The sequence below is a fragment of the Lactuca saligna genome, chromosome 1, assembly GCF_052625555.1.
Source record: "Lactuca saligna cultivar CGN05327 chromosome 1, ASM5262555v1, whole genome shotgun sequence".
NCBI classification, from domain to species: Eukaryota; Viridiplantae; Streptophyta; class Magnoliopsida; order Asterales; family Asteraceae; genus Lactuca; species Lactuca saligna.
The window spans coordinates 24,476,951-24,486,437 of NC_136417.1; the positions used below are offsets into that span (position 1 = coordinate 24,476,951).

Consider the following 9,487-nt stretch of genomic DNA (forward strand, 5'->3'; position numbering starts at 1 on the left):
TATAAAATATAAAACACACACACACACACACACACACACACATATATATATATATATATATATATATCAAACAAAACGATGTAGTATGATGAGTTTGGATACCTAAGCTTATATACCCTTAAGGGTATATTCACTTTTCCCATATATATATATATATATATATATATATATATATATATATATATATATATATATATATATATATAAAGTATTCTTTAAGAATATATATTTATTCACATATAACTAAGCTTTTTATTGTTAATAAAATAATTATATAAGCATATTTTTTTATTACTGTTATATTCATTTATGAATAAATCAGAACCTTTTTTTTCCAGAAAATTATAAAAATAGAAAAAAAATCATTTTGAGGTCCTAAACAGTCCCGAGTGGCTGAAAAATACCGTACGTCATGGCGAAACTGTGAGTTTTCTAAATCGCACCACTTTACATCAAATATGTGAATTTCGTCCAATTCTGAGACCAAACTTCATTGCAACAATTTTTTTGATGATGTCACTAAATTTCCATTCCTACTAGTGATAACATCACCATGACATGTTATTCTATTCATATATGAGTAGAATTCATAAATCATTACGATATATTTACTGATGATGTTACTAACTCCAATATCACTAGTAAAAACATATCTATAATATGTTATTTTTATTTATGTGAATAAACTATACATGTTGATTTATTCATTTGTGAATACAATGTTTATATATAAAAATAAATAATACACTATAAGAATTGGTTTTTAAATAGTTTTTTTTATATATATTGTAACAATATTATTTTACATGTAAATTCTACATTATACTAAGAACATTGTATTGGTTAATGAATATCATTCACATTTGAATTTAACACGATCAAAATGAAGAATATATTAAATTGTATAACATTTACACATGAATATAAAAATATATTGTCTTCGTCAATGATATCTTCTCATTTGCACCAACCAATCGTCAACCATTGAAATATGAACCAATCATTGATTGAAATGTTTTTAATTTATTGAGTTGTAGCAATTTCTGACAAACATGTGAATACACATAAAAAAAGTTAATAAAAATATATCATTAGTTTACAATAATAGCGATTTATCACATTCTAAGTATCACATGATATATTCACATATGAATGTATAATCATATGCGAATATTATATGATATATGTTGTTTATATTGTATATTCACGTGTGATATTACATGGTATATTCATATGTGAATATTATATGGTATATTCACTTATGAATATTAGATGATATTTTTTATATGTGAATATTACATAGTATTACATGGGTTACATAGTGTATTCATTTGTGAATATTAGATGATATATTCACTTATGAATAATAGATTGTATATTCATATGTGAATATTACACAATATATTCACATCTTAATATTACAAGGTGTTTACACAAATATATAGAATTTTTATATGTTATTCATATATGAATAACATACATACTTGCATATTTGTTTTTTGTTTTAATAATCATATACTAATTCAGGTGCGAAACATATTCATATGTGAATATAACGCGGTAATTTAGTTTATGCATTTCATCAAATAGTTAGAGTGCATACAAGTTAGTTTTTTTAAAAATGTTAAAAACACGATAATTTGACTATTTAAATCTTATAAAATAGTATATTGATAGAGAATTATATGAAATTTTTGAGAAAAAAAATGATTTCATGTTTTTCTAACCTTAATTTCGAAGTTTTGTTTGATGATCGATGTTGAATTAATGATATGAAGTGGATTTGTTGTTGATTATCGATGATGTTGATCTAATGATGCTGGGAGTATAATTAATCATAGATGTTGAAGATATGCTCGTATTCAAGAAGAATTGAAGGTTGCATTGAAAGAACCAAAAACGATTTTTTGTTGTCTATTGTTGAATGGTGTTGATAAAAGTGTTATTAACAATGATCGATGATTGATTAACACTTAGTGACATTGATTGAGGGTTTATGTGACATCCCCAATTTCTTGGCCAGAAAATACCGACTTAGTTTATGCTTTTAAAATAAAATCAGAGTGATATGTCCGATAAAAATATGTGGAATTTATCCCAAAACAAAATATGATAAAAATTTATCAAAGCATTTCTTAAAGAAATGTATTTTTCATTTCATTACAAAACTCGGGATGTCCACATCGATACAGACCAAAAGCATAAACATTATATTATAGACCTTTCAACAGATATTTACATCTAATGACCTATAATCCAAAAATCTCTGTTCGTCATCTAACTTTGCTCTGGGTCCACTACCTGTAATATAAAAAAACTGAGTGGGTCAGGCTTGGGAGCCTAGTGAGAATATAGGGTTTTCAACCCACAATAAATAAATTTATTAATTTCATCAATGAACAATAAATTTATAAATTTCATCAACCAACAATATCCCTGATTACTCATTCCCGTTATTCTCACTTTATGTCCCTAAACATCTATCACAAGGGACCTAGTCTAAGGATCATCATCGGGGTGACAACACTGCTTAGGGGATTCCTTATCAATACGTGTCAAATAAGGCAACCATGGGGGGATGGAGTACACCTGGTGAACACTTAGTTCAAAAACACTTACATGTTGCGAGCCTGCTAGTGTTCCGCGGGACTGTTTAGAATAGTGACCACACACTCACATGATTTAACAATAATCGGACAACACTTCTTTCTCAAAACAATCGTTTCTGATAAAACCGGGATGTTTTCTCAAAAACCGGGCTTCACGTGAACAGAGTTTCAACTCAAAAACTATTTTTCTCGGGATCTTTCGGTGCTTCAGGACTTGCTTATGATGCTAGGATAATATTTTAGGGTTAGGGGTATTTATTGTAACTTAAAAGAAAGTATAGGGTGGGAGGAGTGAAAGTTGTAACATAAATATGGCTGGCTTCATTCACTATTTAAAGTGGATAAACACTCGAGTTACGTTGGGCGTAACTTTATGGTACGCGGGGCGTACTGCTTCTTTAATCAGTACGTCGGACGTATATCATGGTACGCGGGGGGTACTTAAGGATTATCTTAGATGCGTCAAGGCTACGAACACGTGTCCACCATTCAATGGAGTAGGCTACGTGGCCAATTATGGACCGTGAACACAAAAGTACATTGGGCGTACATATTTATATGCTAAGCGTACAACTTGGTACACTGGGCGTTCTTCCAGCCTCGAAGTTTGTGCCTGAACTTCAAAAATTCATATCTTTCGCATACGAGCTTCTTTTTTGACGTTTTTTATATCCACGCGTAGGTGAAAGTATGCTCTACAACTTTTATTTAGACTCTGTTAGCTAATTATGACTTTATTTTTAAAGTTATATTTTAACAAGCCGAGATAGGAAAAGTCCGTTAAAAATTCATAACTTCTTCATCCGACATCCATTTTCGTCTGTCTTTTTGCTGATAAACTAAAATTGACAAGATCTTTGATTCTCGTCTAGGTTGTGTTGGTTAAAAATCGTTCGATCTAAAATTTGAGTTTCGGGCTGCATACTGTTATACCAAATCTTAGAAAATTCATAACTTCCTCATACGAAGTCAGATTTGGACATTCTTTTTATGCATACTCTCGACTTAACGTATACTACGAATTTCATTTATATCTCTAAGGCTAAAAAGTACTTTAAAGTAAATTCACTTTTTACGTCATACAATGTCGTGTCAGTTCTATCGCGAAACTGCGACAGGTCATAACTTCTTCGTTATACCTCGAATTTCGGTATTCTTTATATCTCTAGAATCCTTGTTTCAACCACTACAACTTACTTCATATATATCGGGTTTATCTAACATTTATTTTCGATGCTTATTTTTATCCTTAATTTATTAAATCATAATAATTAAGTATAAGCACACAATACTCAAATAATACATCTTTATTATTTCAAAACAAGTTACGAATGTTGACCTAGACAATTACATCATCATTAATGTCTAGCCTAGAAACACTGGCGTTACAATTTAATTGAAGAAATATGGATGATTGTTGAAGGTTGGTGGAGAAATTTAGATGATGAACGATCGATTGGGAATAAATTTGAACTGTTATCTAATTCTCCACAGGTACGTATCTATGATTGAAGGTTATTATATCATATTCTAAGGAAGGTTCTAAATAATGTAAGGCGTGATTTGGCGGCAATGTCAAGCCTCAAGCTTTTCTGAGCCTTGGCGAGCCACGTCGTTTGTAAGGCGTGACATAAGACGACAACTTTGTATATAATTGATATTTTATATGTATTTTCAACTACTATTCATTTTTATACACATATATGAGTTAAGTTGGCGATTAGGTAAATCTTAGCGGCAGGTATAAGCCTTGGAGCCAAGGTACGCCATGACGAGCTTTTTAGAACCTTGATTCTAAGTATCTACTGTGTGGACGTAAGGTTGATTGTGAATCAATTATTTTAATTATTTTAAGAAAGTGATTGATAAATATTATTGAATTATAAATAATTGAGAAATAACATCTAATTTCACCATACAGGTATTTTAGTCAATTGAGACAAATTAAAAACAATTCAGATTTTTTTGGGATAATTAATTCTCTTGATTTAGAAATTCTAGTTTTTTTTTAAATAATTTAATTCTAATTCTCACGTAATTTTTAATTATACCCAATTTTATTATGTTAAAGGATATTCTGTTAAAATGATATTTTATAAGAATATCAGGATACATATTTATGATAGAATACATATTTTGCTTAAATGAACTTTTTGAAGAAAGACAACATTCTTAAACTATTAGTTGAAGATAACAAGATTCTTGTATATTCATGGACATCTGAATGTAGATTCATATATATTTTTTCAAAATAATAATTTTATATGTTTTAATATAATTATATTTATTCTAACAAAATATCATAAAAATTAAAAAAATTCTTAAAAAAATACATAGCATGCATCAATATACAATTTTTGCACATATGTACTTGATATTCTTTAATGATCGAGGGTTGATTTGATTCCAACAATTTTTACGAGAATAACATTATGTGAGACAAACATCAGATGATAATTACATTTTGTTAGAATACAATTCATGAGAACACAATTATCTTCATCATCTAATATATATAATGCTCATATAATAATAATAATAATAATAATAATAATAATAATAATAATAATAAAGGAAACAAAAGATATCATACGATTTTAGATTATTTATTTCCTTCCTTATGTATTCTATCTTTGGTATTTTCCCTTATATTGCTGGGAGTTTGTTTTGTCATTCAAATATATATCACAGAGATCTGTTTTACATCTCTATGTATTCAATCAATAAAATACAAAAAATTGGTTCTCACCCTATAATTTTCATGGTATCAGACCATGTTGTTTAAGCCTTTCTGGTGACCATGGCGGGAGAGAAAGAGAAGGAGAAGCCGTACGAATTTTTGATGGGACTTAACGAAGATTTTTTGGTTATACGCACCCTGATCTTAACCATGAAGTCGACACCATCATTGGGGACTATCTACCACCTGGTGGCAGAAAACGAACAACAGAGAGCAATCACGAGAGGATCGAAAAGAGCCAGCTCTGAAGCATCCACTTTTCAGGCTAATTACAACTTGCAAAGAGGGTACCAACAACATCAAGGGAAGCAGAACTTGCAAGTGTCAAATAAAACAACACAAAAGGCCGCAAAATCAGAACACGACAAGAAAGAAAAAATGTACATTCTGCCAAAGAGAGGGTCACAACAAAGAAGTGTGTTTCAAGATCGTTGGGTACCCGGAATGGTGGTCGGGAAAGAAAGATAAACAAAGACCTAAAGCTGCTTGCGTAGAGATGGTGTCGAGTCCTATACCAGGGCTGACAGATGAACAATACCATTTATTTGTCACTCACTTCAAGGAGAACGAAAACATGGCAGGCAACGAAATCAACCAAGGGCAAACATGGCAGGTAAAGATCTCACATGTGATGGTTGGGTTGTTGATTCTGGCGAAACTGAACACATGACTTGTAGAGATGACTTCCTGTAGAGTATTACCCAAAACACTAGAGGGGCTCCCGTTATCATTCCTAATGGGGATAAGGTGCCTGTCATGGGAGAAGGTGAACATACTCTTCTAGGAGGTGTTAAGATAAAAGGAGTTTTGTTTGTTCCCAGTTTTGATTATAATCTTCTTTCAGTCAGCAAACTTGCAGATGATCTTAACTATGTTGTTACCTTTTTCCTTGGTTTCTTTGTTATACAGGAGTTGGGGACAAAGCACTTGATTGGAGCGGGTAACCGGGTTGGAGGAGTGTATCGAATGGGGACAATGAAGATAAACAAAGCCCTGCTGACCACTTTTGATGTATGGCACAAGAGACTTGGTCATCCATCAACTAAGAAGATTTCACACTTAGACTTTATTCACGTTTCAAAGGATAATCATAAGTGTGATGCTTGTTTTAAAGCCAAACACACACACCTTCCTTTTCCTACTAGTGAAATAAAAACACTTGCATGTTTTGATTTGATACATTGCGATGTGTGGGGGAAATATAGAACCCCATCCATGAATAAAGCTTATTACTTTCTTACTGTAGTAGACGACTTTAGTAGAGTTGTATGGAATTTTTTGCTAAAACACAAGCATGAGGCGAGCACATGCCTTATAGACTTCTGCAAAATGGTCAAAACGCAATTTGGAGTTCAAATCAAACGAATACGAATTGACAATGGGGGAGAGTTTGTGTCAAACAAGATGAGAGATTTCTATGCTCAAGAGGGCATCATTTTGGAGACGTCTTGTCCACACACCCCACAACAAAATGGGGTGGTGGAACGCAAGCATCGACACTTGCTTGAAACCACTCGTTCCCTATGTTTTCAAGCTAACTTACCAAAGACTTTCTGGGGAGAATGCATTTTAACAATGACTTATGTCATCAATAGAATACCCTCGAAATTCTGCATGGGGCCACGCCTTATGAGGTCCTATTTAAACAAAAACCCTCATACGAACACATGAGGGTTTTTAGTTGCTTGACCTATCTTCGGAATATAGACACCAGGGGGAGACAAGTTTGAGCAGCGTGGTAAACCTGGCATCTTCGTTGGTTACCCACCGGGCACCAAGGGTTACAAAATATATGATTTGGAGAGTAGAAAAATAGTCATTACACGGGATGTTCGACTTTCCTATGAACCACACCAAATCCTATGAAGAGACGCGACATGAGGACCTGTTTCAGCTTGATGATGAAAAAAATACTGCAATTCCGAATAACGTTATGTCATCTGACGTTGACATTGAGGATGGAGAAGTGACTAATAAGCCAATGGAGTCTGTGTCTAACCAAGTCACTAATGAGACCACCACACTTGTTGAAACACAAACTGATGACGTAAACATCGCTTCAAGTCCAAATGCAACTAGAGCTCTGAGAGTGAGAACACAACTAGTCCGATTCTAAGACTTTGAAGTTCGTCTTCCACCATCGATCAGTCATCCTCCACCCGCCGCCAATCGAATTGCTTCCACGGTACATCCCCTCTCTTTTTATGTTACTGATAATAAATTCAGTTGTTCTCACAGAGCTTTCTTAGCGGCCATTGTTACAAACAATGAGCCAAAAATCTTTAAGCATGCAGCTCGCGATCCAAAGTCGAGAGATGCAATGAAGTCTGAAATCAAGGCTTTGGAGGATAATGACACATAGGATCTCATGGATCTTCCAAAAGGAAAAGGGCGATTGATTCAAAATGGATATACAAGATTAAGTACAAACCCAATGGTGACATAGAGCGATACAAAGCTCGTATGGTAGCAAAAGGGTATACATAATTGGAGGGTGTAGATTTTCACGACACCTTTACCCCGGTAGCTAAACTTGTTACGATTTGAATCCTTTTAACCATGGCGGTGAAAAACAATTGGATAATCCAACAATTAGATGTGAACAACTCCTTCTTACATGGTGACTTAGAAGAAGATGTCTATATGAAGATACCACAGGGCTTCGGTAAAGAAGGTGAAACTCGGGTATGCAAATTAAAGAAATCACTCTACGGCTTGAAACAAGCAAGTAGAAATTGGTATCACAAGTTCACAACTTCTTTACGTGAACTTGATTTTCAGCAATCTCATGCGGATCACTCACTTTTTATTCATAAGTACAAGCATACCTTTGTGGCAGCTCTTATTTATGTAGATGACGTTGTGATTGTTGGTAATGATGCCACCAAAATTGAAAGCACTAAAGCCAATATGCATTCACACTTTAGTAATAAAGATCTTGGTAGCTTAAAGTACTTTTTAGGTATCGAGGTCTCGAGAAAAAAGGAGGGTTTAGTCCTCAATCAATGCAAATACACCATGGACATTTTGGAGGACTCAGGCATGCTTGGTTGCAGACCCAGCCGGTTCCCCATGGAACAAAACCTCAAGCTTGACAAAGGTGCTAAAGAATAGAGCATAGATTGCAAACATGTATAGTCGTCTGGTTGGGTGTCTCCTGTATCTTCAAGCGACACGACCAGATATAACTTATTCCGTTAATATCCTCAATCAGTTTGTGTCAGACCCTAAACAAAGTCATTGGAATGTGGCGCTATGTGTCTTGAGGTACCTTAAAACCACGTTGGGCCAAGGTATTCTTCTTCCTCGCGACGGTCCAACAGAATTGGTAGCATATAGTGATTCAGATTGGTTGGGTTGTCCCTACTCTCGTCGTTCAAGAACTGTGTATTTGTTACTCTTGGGTGGTGCTCCGGTCTCATGGAAATCGAAGAAACAATCTATGGTTTCTCGGTCTTCTGCTAAAGCGGAATATCGTGCCATGGCTACCATGGTGAGCGAGATTCTATGGGTCCGTTGGCTACTTTCGGAACTTGGTGTCTCTATTAACCAACCTACAACTCTCTTCTGTGACAATGAGTCTGCTCGACACGTAGCTCATAACCCAGTTTTCCACGAGCGTACTAAACACGTGGAAATGGATTGTTTCTTTGTTCGCGAGAGGGTGGAGTCCAAGGAAGTTGTTCTGGTTTGGACGCACACAAGGAATCAGTTGGCGGATTTGCTTACAAAACCTCTTGGTGGAGATCAGTTGAAGTCTCTTTTGGTCAATTTGAACATTCGGAACCTTCATGCTCAACTTGAAGGGGAGTAAAGGAAACAAAAGATATCATACGATTTTAGATTATTTATTTCCTTCCTTATGTATTCTATCTTTGGTATTTTCCCTTATATTGCTAGGAGTTTATTTTTGTCATTCAAATATATGTCACTGAGATATGTTTTACATCTTTGTGTATTCAATCAATAAAATACATAAAATTGGTTCTCACCCTATAATTTTCAAATAATAATATATATTATCATATCTTATGATAATATACCCTCATAAATTTTAGTGATTCTATATGATGCATACCACATGATTATAATTTATAACCAATAAATTTTGTATGAGAAACAAAAGACTATTATCCTT

General features: G+C 33.8%; 1 pseudogene; it reads left to right on the forward strand.

The window, feature by feature from the left end:
• Positions 1 to 8,479: 8,479 nt before the first annotated feature.
• Positions 8,480 to 9,163, forward strand: LOC145003741 (secreted RxLR effector protein 161 pseudogene; annotated as a pseudogene).
• Positions 9,164 to 9,487: the final 324 nt, after the last annotated feature.